Genomic DNA, 12903 nt, shown 5'->3' with positions numbered 1-12903 from the left:
GATTGTGACATCCCTTGGTAAACTGACTGCAGCCTTTCTCCGCTATCAGCCCCAGTCTCCTGTTTAAAATGTCCAAACTGCAGCTCTTTGGTTTTGGTGTTGCTTTCAGAATGAGGGAAAACTTCTCAAATCGTATAGTCCCTCCTGTTGATTTGCATAACCCCAGCTTATCAAATCAATTAAATAATGTGGTTGAGCAATGTTTTCCCGATTCTCCACATCCAGACCCCTGAGGTTTTAACTAAACTAGTGTTCCATTGCGGGTCTCTTGACCCCCAGCCTGCACCCCACACCCACACATCCTGGACGCATCAACTTTATTTACAACTATGTATCCCCACAAACTTATCTAAAATACTTATCCTTATCTAAAATACCTAATCCTTATCTATATTACCTAAAATATAATACAGCGCCGCCTTCCCAGGGCGGCTCAGCTAATCCCTGTCAGGGCTGCAGCGGGTCGTCTCCTGCGGCTGCACCGCGCTGTCTCCCACCTTTGATCCTCCGCAGCCTGTCGCTGCCTGGCGGGGGCTAGGCCTCCTCTGAAACGTTAGCTCCCTCCTCCTCACTTGGCTCCCGTACCTCGGGGCGTGATTGACCTCTGGTCAAAGCTTTCTACGTTGGGGTTTCCTGCTGGACCTACGGAGAATCACCTTAGGCACTGCCCCCTGGACAGCCTGGCTGAGGACCGGTTCCTGCCGTGCCGCAGCTCGGGTACCCCCCGCAGCTGCCAACCCTGGCCCCGCCTCATCCAGCTCTGCCCCCTTGGTGCTGGGTATACCCGCGGCATCCGGCCTCACCCTGCCTGTACCTACAGGTGGTGAGCCTTCGCCCGCTACCCTCGCCTTCCTGGTGCTTGAGTCGGGGACGTTACTGTCGTCTCCCTCTGACTCCTCTTCCTCCGTAATGGGATCCAGCCCCTGGTCGAGCTGATCAGGCCCTTCCTCATCTGAATCCCACCCAAAACGCGAGACCCTCCATTCCTGGAGAATGTCTTCCCCCCTCACGCAGGCAACCTTGCCTGCCTGCGTGACCTGCCTCATCCTTGGCTGTGAGTCCCCACTCACAGGGCTGGCAACTGTGGTTGACCCCTGTGCTCTAGGCCACTTCATCAGGATACACTCCCATGTGGTATGGAGTGCTCCCAAATGAATGGGCAGCGGGATGGAACGCGCGCCAGCCTGTTCCTTCCCTGTGAACCCCGCCAGTGCGAAAGGGATCCCCGTGGAGAGTCAAAGGGTTCCTCTGTGTGGACCACGGTGCATGAAGCCCCCGTGTCCGACAGGTAACTGCCCCTTTGCCTCTCCACTACCATCTCCACAAGCGGCCTCTTCCACGCATCGTAGCGGAGAGGACACAGATAGGCAGGCTGCGCGGGCTGATGTCATTGGGGAATGTCCAGTGCCCCCTCGCACCCGGGGAGCCGGTAGCGACTGCCACCTTCCCCTGTGCGGTCATGAGGGACCGCATCACCTCGATCATCGTTTCGATGATCTCGGGCTTAACTGGGACATCGGCGCGCAGGGTGGTGCCAACCCTATCTTCCTTGGTGTGGGCCCTGCAATCCTTCCGCCAGTGCCCCACCTTACCGCACCTGAAACACTTGGACTGTGCGGTAGGGTTACCCTTCTGTCGCCACCCCTTTTGGGCCGGTGCAATAGCCTCCGCTACGTGCACCTTCCCTTTTACTAGTCGGGTAGACGTGCTCCGGGTGTTACTATACCCTACCGTGAGACGGTCCAAAACCGCCTCCTCCGTGCTATTTGTGGGATCAAACCAGGCTTTCGCCTGCTCCCTGACGGCTGCCAAGCTGTTTGACACCAAGCATCGGAGCCACTGTGCTCTCCCATTCCCGACCAGGACATCCCGCGCGGGGACGTGCGGGCAGCTGCTCTGATACACTGTCCACAGTCGCGCCGCAAAAACCTTTGGGGGTTCTCCCTCCATCTGGAGGATCCTCCCCAATCGGGCAAATGGACCCTCATCGCCCATCCCCAAAACTTCCAGGACCTCGTCCCATAGGAGATCGTAGGTCCTGGTCCCTCTTTTACTCTCATCTGAGAGGCATTGGAGGATCGAGCTGTCCAGGGAGAACAGCAACATTTTTGCCCGTTCTCCCTCGTCGCAACCGTTGATTGCGGCGGTTTGCTCAACCTCCCTAAAATGCAGCGAAGGGTCCCCTGATTCGGACAATTTTGCTACATGCCCGATCATAGCTCTTAACTGCTGGGAGCTGTGGGGCACCACGATCTCGCTCTGAATGGGTCCGGGGTCCCCGTCTGGTTTCCAGGACCGGGCACATGGGCGTCGGTGCCGAGTCCTCGACCGGGAGCTCCCCTCTCTCTCTCTCCCCTACACTACCCCTTTCCCAGGATGCCTCGTAGCTAGGGGAATTGTGGAGTCTGGGGGCTGAAGCCACCACGGTCTTTCTGGGGACCGGAACCGGGACCTTCGCAACCGCCAACGACTGGCCCGCTGGGGGGTTCATTAGATAAACCAACCCTTTTACTTTATTTAAAGCACTCCGCAGACCCTCTATCTCCTGCAGGCAGGCCCCGTGGTCGGCCCCTTCCGACCTGTCCTCCAAAACCATTTTGTAGGCTGCCCTAACCCCCTTGAGGTTCTCTTCCTGGGTCTCCAGCTGGCGGCTCAGGACAGCGCACTGCTCCCTGAGCTTGCCCTCACTGCGCATAGCCTCAGTGATCTGACACTCCATCAGCTCTACCCTGGCTTCGTGGCGGTTGGTCACGACCCGGCGCTCCTTGTTTAAAGAGTCCAGAGCCTCGATCAATTGGTTCCCACCCGCAGCCTTCTCCTCTACCTCCTCCTGAAGGTCCCTGATCTGGGCTGCCTGTGCCACAACCACGCGGTCCAAAAGCTGGACCTGTTTCTTATAGCAGGTCAGCCAGACCGCCTTCTCTACCGATTTCTTGTGGGCTTTACTGGCCGTCCACCGGATCGCTGCATCCAGTGGGCGCTTGTTCTCTAACAAACCACACATCCATTGTTTGGTGATATTCACCTTGCTAAAAACATAGTCCGCAATGCGCTCGTCCATTACATCCCTAGTTTTAAAATCCTTTTCTGGTACACTATCATCCTGCTGCCAGTGTCCCTTCGTGGTCGCCATTATCTGTAAGGGGTTTCTGCGCCGAGCTTTCGCCCGACCTAAGGTCCCCGTGCCTTGCTCTGATCCCTTGACCAGGCCGCGCACACTGGTTCCCCGTGAGTGGTTCGACCCACTCACCCCTTACGGTTCTAGACACTGGACTTAGATGCAGGAGCGTTTATTGTGCAGAAAATTCCACCAGACCAGATTTGAAAACCAGGGTTTAAATGAAAAATGCTTTTATTTAGCGCTTGGGACTATTGTACATGAATACTTATACAGTTCTATAAGACATATCCATAAGACACATACCGAATACATGAATACCTTTTACTCCGAATTCTAAAACGCACAGTTCTACAAGACATATACACGACTGTAAGATGGGGAACGTACGACACATCGCAAAATTGACCAACACATATTCCTTTAACACACCCACGTTTATTCAAACCACCCTCCCCTCTACACTAAACTATGTCCAGGATATGTAAGATCGGGGTACATGCTCACCATGGGGCTATTACTGGGGTTACTGGCTGTTCGGTTTTCAGTATTTCTTCTCGAGTTGCGTGCCTGTTCCTCTCTCTTGCATCCGTTCTTCTTGCCTGTCTTTTCTTCGTCCTGCATCCGTTTGACTTCCTTCTTGCGTGAGTTGCAGGTTTCTTCTAGCTTGACTTTAAAACCCAAAGGTCGTGGCCAGTTATAATATTTCTGGCCCGTCCTATCTCCCGCCAGATCTTGGGATCTCTTTGTTTAAAAAGATATGTATGAGTTCTCTCTCTGATCTGCGCTTATGTCCGGGGGTACCGGGGATGGCCAGACGGTGTTAATTGGTATTTCGTTGCGAGGTGATGGGTTTAACTGGTTTCCCATCACCTACCAGGTAGTTTTCTATGGGCTATTGTGCCCCCTTAACGAGATTAACTGTATAGGTCGGCTTGGGGCATTGTGAGTATGCTGATGTCAGCGCCCCAGTGTCTGGACTTCGACCTGGTTTCGCAGGTTTCTGCATGGCCAATACCCATCCATTGTTCTGGCCGTGGCTTTGCAGAAACCTAGAGACTGGGCTGTAAGGTTTTTACTTTTGTGGCTGGTCACGAGGTCCTGCAGCCATCTTAGGACCCACAGATTGTGACATCCCTTGGTAAACTGACTGCAGCCTTTCTCCGCTATCAGCCCCAGTCTCCCATTTAAAATGTCCAAACTGCAACTCTTTGGTTTTGGTGTTGCTTTCAGAATGAGGGAAAACTTCTCAAATCTTACAATACCTGCCATTCAACTGTATTCATCAGTGGGAAGGCATCATTCAAATGAGGAAAAGCATGGAGCACAATCACAATGCATGCATCCAGTTTGCACATTTCCAAATTGAGGCATACCAGCCAGCAGATGCCACAGCATGGTCAATTGCACTCAGTTGATAGGAATGATCACAAAAATAACAATACACTTTTCATCCACATGAATTTAAATTAAAGACACAATCTGTCTTTGAGAGGATCACCTTAGTGCCCCTCACATTTCGCTGCTTTACATGTGGATTTCCATTTCCTAACATTTCATTGATACCTCCTGGGTGTGGTTAGATTTTCCTTTTTGGAAGGCTGCCCCTTACGACTGTGAACAAATTACATTGAAAACCCATGAGAAATTGTTGTGTGAGAGAGGCTAACTTCAGACTGCTGTCCACAGCCATCTGAGGGATCAGTATGGGATTGTTGGTTGTGAGGCATGGGTATGTATATGGAAGAAATGTTGTATCTGGTATTTTTACAGCCCATGAGTTATTACTGTCCTGACCTGCACTGCAGGGCACCTCTCAGAAAACAGGGCAGACAATGATGCAATGGTTGGATAATGATCAGAATTCTATCTACATGTTTTTTTTCCTCTGTTCATGCAGGATGACAAATCAGATGACATGTTTTATCTCTCTTACTGCGCACTACAATCTCTCAGCAACATATTCACCCATAGTCCACAGCAGCATCCCGTTGTTCCTGGAAGCTGATGAGGTAACATTCCTCAATAACCTGCTCATGATTGGCATTTCTTTGCTTCATGAGAAAAGCTGTCTGCTTACTTGTGGCATCTCTTTCAATCCTTTCCACAAGACATCCAATAACGGTTCCATTAGATCACTAAGCAACCTCCATGTGTCAGATGCGTTACAGAGTACATGGGGTTTGCATGAATGCATTCAGACCATGGACCGTCAATCTGTGTGTCCACTGCAGATGGTGCCTGCTCAATTGAACACTATGACATTTCTTGCCAGGAAGTGCTTGTGACCTCCACTAATGGCATGACACCCTCTACGCTCTACTTGGACACTCCTCATGTTCTGTCTGATAACGGTTGCCTTTTGTGGGGGCTCCCTGCAGTATATGATGTATCTCTCTTACTTTTAGCAACTTTTGCCCAAACAGAGGAAGATAAATGATATTAGTAGACTCGTGATAGTTTCTGCGAAAATATTCAACCTCCCAGTAGGGACTGTGGTGCTGAAATGTTGATGGTGGTGTGTGTGTGTCCTATTATGTGTCCTCGTGTACGTGTGCATGTGTATCAAAAGTGATACGCTGTATGACTTTATGTATCTCGAGATGATACAATACGATAGAACTTTATTTATCCCAGGAGGAAAATTGATCTGCCAACAGTCATCAAAAACACAAAATACATGAAATAGGGACGAGTGGAAAGGATTGGGGATGTGCAAAGATTGGGGGGAGGGGGGGGGGTCAGTCTACCCTGTGACAGAAGGGGAGGAGTTGTACAGTTTGATAGACACAGGGAAAAGGATCTCCTGTGGCATTCTGTGCTGCATCTTGGTGGAACCAGTCTGTTGCTGAAGGTACTCCTCAGGTTGACCAGTGTGTCATGGAGGGGGTGAACGGTATTGTCCAAGATGCTCCGCAGTTTGAGGAGCATCGTCCCCTCCAAGACCACCTCCCATGAATCCAACCCCGCTCCCAGGATGGAGCCAGCCTTACTGATAAGTTTGTTAATCCTAATGGCGTCCGCGGCCTTCTCCCTGCTGCCCCAGCACACGGCAGCGAAGAAGATGGCACTGGCTACCTCCGATTGTTAGAATGCCTGCAGCACCATACTGCAGATGTTGAAGGAGCGAAGCCTTCTCAAAAAGTACTGCCTGCTCTGTCCCTTTTTATACAGGGCCTCAGCACTCTGGACCAGTCCAGTTTACTTTCCAGATACACTCCAAGGTATTTGTACTCCCTGGTAAACTGCACATCCACACCATTGATGGAGACAGGGGGGACAGGGGTGTTCCTCTCCTCCTAAAGTCCACCACTAACTCCTTAGTCTTGTTGGTGTGGAGATGCAGGTGAATCAGCTCACACCACTCAACAAAGTTGTTGACTACACCTCTGTATTCCGCTTCCCTCCCCTCACTGATGCAGCCCACAATTGCAGAGTCATCTGAAAACTTCTGCAGGTGGCTCGAGTCCAAGTTATATCTGAAGTCCGAGGTGACATTATACTCAAATCATGATACTTCCATCATTATCGCATGTCAAAGGAGCAGAATTAGACCATTCGGCCCACTCACACTACTCTCCCGTGGTACTTTGATTTTTATTGCAACAAGACAACTTGCCAACCAGCTCTTCCAAAATATCTTAGCATCAGCCTGGCTTCTCTTGGCAGTCATGTGGGTGAATTGAAGAGCTCTCTCCCTTTTCCCTGCAGCCACTGTCAACCCTTGCTACCATGGATGCTATTTGCATTGCTGGAGAATATGCCCCTGTGAGGTCAAGGCACAGCCAAATGTGTGCTTGTCTGATAAATTGTCATGTGAAGCAGCTCAGGCCACTTTAATTTGTCACTCTAGGTTGTTTTCTTAACAGTATTTTTAGCCAATCCAGGGATTTTTCACAGGAAAAATCTGTGGACATTAACACTTTATCCAGAACCCATTCAGTGCAACAATAGGCCCTGAAGTCCAATTTTCAGGCAATTTCCTTTTTCACAGTTGCAGATTAATGCTTCAATTCAGCTGTACCCCAGATTGCCACTTCTCTATATTATGTCATTATAATTCTAATATTTGGTGGTTAATTAAAAAAAAGATGAATTTTTATGAGTAAAGGTATATTCTTCTTTATCTTTTAAAGATATAAAACCCAAGGTGACATCCCAGACAGTGCTGAAGGGTTGTTGATTTTTGGATGAAACATTAAACAGAGGCCCAAAAGCATCTTCAAAAAGGCACTTATTTTGCAATTGAGTAGAGGACATCTTGCCAAACAGATTGCCAATATCACAAAGACAACAAAAATTATCGATCTGAAATAGAAATGTATGGGCTGGAAATACTCAGGCAGCATCTGTGGAAAGAGAAAATACAAAGTTGAAATGTTAACTGTGTTCTCTCTCACTGATGCTGCTTCTTGACCTAATGAGTATTTCCAGCATTTTCTCATTTTATTTTTAATACCGCAAAGAGTCAGTATCACATTACTGTTTGTGGGTATTTGCTATGTACAAATTGGTTTCTGCATTTTCGACATGATAACACCACACAATAAAGTACTTTGGCATGTACTGGGGCAATGGCACAGCAGTAGAGTAGCTGCCTTTCAGCGCCAGAGACTCGGGTTCGATCCTGACTACGAGTGCTGTCTGTATGGAGTTTGTACATTCTCCCTGGGTTTTCCCTGGGTGCTCTGGTTTCCTCTCATACTCCATAAACGTACAGGATTGTAGGTTCAGCCTTTGGTAAAATTGTGTTTTTCCTAGTGTGTGTAGGATAGTATTAGTGTGCAGGATCGCTGTTTGGTGCAGACTCGGTGGGCTGAAGGGCCTGTTTCTGCGCTGAATCTCCAAGCTAAACTAAATGTCCTGAGATTGCTGAAGGTGCTATATAAATCCATGCTATTTTCTTTTTTTTTTCTTTCCAAAATGTTTAGTCTTAACATACAAGAGGCTATGCTCCTCATCTTATTTCCATTTTAGAATGGAATATTTTTGATGTTCACCTTCATTATTGGTGCTCTTATTGTGAATCGATCTTTGGTCCTTTAGCATAAAACTATGGACACGTTCACAAAAAGGCTATTTTTTCCAGAGGTTTGTCCATAAAGTCAGTAAACTGCATTTTGCTTAACTTGCTTGAGGCTACCCTCCAGAAGCAATTTGTACTATGTTTCTGACAGGAGATCCTTGAAAAGAATGACAAGACCCAGCCTTCCTTCAGCAATTCAATATTTAGGTCTGTATGTAAGCTGGTTGCTTTGTGGACAGGTTTCTAGAGAATTGAATTGGTATAAGAGGGTAATAGAAGAAAAAGAAATGCTTAGAATTTGAAGATAGAGAAAATTCAGACATCAGAATCTGCCGCACCTTCATCCTTATCTCCCGAACTGCAGGCATGACTATTCAAAAAATACTCATCAGGGGAAAACTGAATTTTTTGCAATTTTAAGATAATCTGTTCAATGGCCATAATTTTAATATTTTCTTCAAGATTGCTGTGAAATTTGTATCTTACCCAATATAAGCATTCTCAATACTAGAATATTTTGCATAATTAGGTTGGAGGAGGTTCTTGTCATGCAGGGATCTGTTAGGCAGTCTCTGCTATCAAATTCTACATATGCATGTAAATTTCAGGGGCCCAAGTATTCGCAGAGTTTGTGCAATTTGGATTAGCCACTGAAGATGTTCTGCCCTTCTGTAGTAATGTGCCTTGACCACAACCTTAAAACATTAACCTGTACGGCATTTTTTATTCATTCACAGGACGCCAGCAACCATGGCAAAGTCAGTATGTACATATTCTTCGTAGATATAAATATATGTAGAAGACCTTGAGTCCATGCACTGGAAACATAGAGGCTCTGTTTAAATGGTGGAAAGGCAGCACAAACCCACAAATCACCCATCTGTTTACCCTCTGCCCCACCTGTCTGTTGTTCCCACATTGGTTTCATCACCGCAGAACCTACAAAACTGGAAGTAAGTCACCTTTGATCCTGGGGGACCGCCTATAAAGTAGAATATATAAAACTTAAAATAATTAAAATGTTGTTTCCAGTATTACACTAAATTAGTTGTTGAGACATAGCTTCTCTACCTGAAAACACTCAGACTTATGTTTGATGAACTTGGGCAAGAGATTCAGGAGCTAAATTACTCACAAATACTAGTAGTTCTTGGGTTTGAAACTTATCATGTCTCAAGGGAAAAAGTCAACCATAAAGGCAGATGAATGTCAAGATCCAACAAAAAATGGTGATCTAAAGGGCAGGTGAAATGTGTGCAGGTGATCCAGCAACAAGTGGAACCATCAGCATGGTCAAAACTGTCCAAAAATCAAACACCCAAGGGTCCACCCCATTGAGAACCAACAGAGGACATTTTAACCAAGACAGAAAGGAAGACAGTGGCCAGCAGTAGAAACACTTTGAAGAACTATCCAAACCAATTTAATATCCTTGATGATGATGTGCTTGACTCCTTTCCCAACCACACTATCCATTTAGGTCTCACAACCACTGTGGACTGGCAAGGGGTTAAAAGGGCCCTGTACCAACTGAGAAACTCATCCCAGATGGTATCCTGCTGAATTTATAAAACTTAGTAGAGAGGAACATCTAACAGAAACTCTTGTTTTTCATTTCAAAGAGGAAAGCACAGTAAAGGACTTTGGAAAAACCATATTTGTGTCCATCTTCAAGAAAGGAGTTATAAATTACACTGACTGCTGGGGGAATCCCCCTGCTTTTTGTCAAAGAGAAAGTCAACAAAAGGATCTTCCTCAACACCTTCCTCCCGGTAGCCAAAGTTGCAGTGGATTCTGTCCATGAAAAGCTATGGTGGAAAGGATGCTCACTGGTGGCAACTCCAAAAAATAATACAGCAAGCAGTTTCAACTGTCATACATAGCCTTGCTGTCCGAAGAAATGCCTTTGACTGAATCATGAGGGACTTTAGACAACCCTTCTCAAATTTGGCTTCCTCACAGAAATTCATCTCTGTTCTACATCCATTGCATGACGAATCTATGGGGACACTACAGAATCAATTCCAATGCACAGTGGTTTAAGCAAATCTATGTCATCATTTCAACCCTTCTTCAATTTTCCTCTTGATAACATTGCGTCTCTGATCCAATCTGCTTCCTACTAGAGTGGAACTAATCTGCAGGATGAATGGGAAGCTGTGTAACCTGTGACACCTCCACTCTGGAATGAGAGTTGCTCAAACTTAAGTAATCTTATGCGGATGACACTTACTTACATGCATGTTCAGAGTCTAAGCTTCCAGTAATCATTAACCGGTTCACTGAAGCATAGAAGAGAATGGGGCTTATACTTTGGGGCAGCTGTGGAGCTGCAGCATCACAACGCCAGAGACCCGGGTTCAATCCTGACAACGGGTACTGTCTGTGCAGAGTTTGTACTACCTCCCTGTAACCATGTGGGTTTTCTCTGGATGCTCCAGTTTCCTCTCACATACCAAAGGCGTGCAGGTTTGTAGATTACTTGGCTTCAGTAAATTGCCCTTAGCGTTAGAATGTCAAATTGGGATAACCGAGAATGAGTGTATGGGTGATCGATGGTCGGCGTGGACTCAGCCGGCTGAAAGGTGATCTCTTCGCTGCATCTCCAAACTAAACTAAAGCTCTCTAAAATTAAGATCCTTTACTAATCCGTATCTCCTCATTCCCACAGCCGGATAATAACAATTTGAATGTGGAATGTAGTTTGGGAGCCACCTCTCTGTTAAAACAGACATTGATGACAAAATTCACCACTACCTCCAGTCCAGTGCACCAGTGTAACCGTTGGTTGTTTGAGAGAAAATCTCTGTTTTCTGACAAAATTGGCTTTTTTTTGCTGGACAATAAAATCTTTTCGCTTGCAAAGCCCCTTGGAAAGTTTACTGGTGCTGTGAAAGATGCTGCTTAAATTCAAGTTGTTGTTAAGATTCTATTGATACTCAAGGGAACATTGAGATGTAAAGGGCTATTCCTGTTACATCAAGAAACCACTGATTTCATGAAGAGAAAAGGTTGGTTGGAAACATACTTCCTATCTGGCACACAATGTTCTCTTTAAAACATTTTCTCATATTTAAAAGGGTAACTATAACTTTTGTAACATTATCTTGATATCTACAGTTTGGTAACACAATGACACAATTGTAAATGCCATGTTTACAAACCTATATTTGCCAATATCTCTAACACTAAATACAGTGTTGATGAGGATGCTTGTTTTATGGGTTTTCTAATTTGTGACTAAGCAACAGCAAAATTACTTCTAATTGTACAGTATTTTTAAATTATGTGTAACCTTATGAGGAAGAATTGCAGTATTCTGATAGATAACCAAAAACTTGATGGAAAGTTAAGACATCATGGAAGAGGCAGTAAACCACAATCAATAATTTATCCAAAATGTGCTCTGGGCCTACTTGTGTCAACCCTGGTTCAGTGGGAGGTGCTCTTGTTAGTCAATTATGAGGACAAGTTACACTTCAGAGTTTGGGGCATATAAATCCAGATACCACAGTGTGTGTGGCTTCATTAATTCCATACCTTTAATCCTATTTTTCCTGGAGACAAAGACATTGCCTTTTGGGCCTGCAATCAGTATTGTAGTCTTGTGATGGTTAGAATTAGCAGTAATGTTTTTTTATTAATTCATTTTTGGCTGTCAGTATAGAACACAGAACAGTAAGATAGAGACAAAATACTGGAGTGACTCAGCAGGCCAGGCAGTATCTCTGGAGAGAAGGAATGGGTGATGTTTTGGGTCAAGACCCTTCTTCAGACTGACCCAAAACATCACACAGTCCTCTCCGGAGATGCTGCCTGTCCTGCTGAGTTACCCCAGCATTTTGTGTCTATCTTCGGTTTAAACCAGCATCTGCAGTTCCTTCGTACACAGAACATAGAAAATAGGTGCAGAAGGAGGCCATATGGCCATCGAGCCAGCACCGCCATTCATTGTGATCATGGCTGATCATCCACAATTAGTAATCCGTGCCTGCCTTCTCCCCATATCCCTTGATTCCGCTAGCGCCTCGAGCTCTATCTATTTTAAATTCATTCAGTGAATTGGCCTCTAATGCCTTCTGTGGCAGAGAATTCCACAAATTCACAACTCTGGGTGAAAATGTTTTTTCTCATCTCAGATTTAAATGGCCACCCCTTTATTCTTAGACTGCGGCCCCTGGTTCTGGACTCCCCCAACATTGGGAACATTTTTTATGCATATAGCTTGTCCAGTCCTTTTATAATTTTGTACATTTCTATAAGATCCCCTCTCATCCTTCTAAATTCCAGTGAATACAAGCCCAGTCTTTTCAATCTTTCCTCATGCGACAGTCCCACCATACCGGGGATTAACCTCATGAAACCATGCTGCACTGCCTCAATAGCAAGGATGTCCTCCCTTAAATTAGGAGACCAAAACTGCACACAATACTCCAGATGTGGTCCTGTACAACTGCAGAAGGACCTATACTCAAATCCTCTCGTTATGAAGGCCAACATGCCATTAGCTTTCTTCACTGCCTGCTGTACCTGCATGTTTACTTTCAGTGACTGGTGTACAAGGACACCCAAGTCTTGTTGCACTTCCCTTTTTCCTAATTTGACACCATTGAGATAATAATCTGCCTTCTTGTTCTTGCCACCAAAGTGGATAACATGTTGCATCTGTCCACTCACTCAACCTGTACAAGTCAGTAAGCACAGGAACAGCCTCTTTGGCCAACAATGTATATTCCAAACATGATGCCAATACCAGCTC

This window comes from Rhinoraja longicauda, chromosome 3, assembly GCF_053455715.1.
Source record: "Rhinoraja longicauda isolate Sanriku21f chromosome 3, sRhiLon1.1, whole genome shotgun sequence".
NCBI classification, from domain to species: domain Eukaryota; kingdom Metazoa; phylum Chordata; class Chondrichthyes; order Rajiformes; family Arhynchobatidae; genus Rhinoraja; species Rhinoraja longicauda.
The sequence above is the reverse complement of the archived record's forward strand: the minus strand, read 5'-3'. Positions refer to the sequence as shown.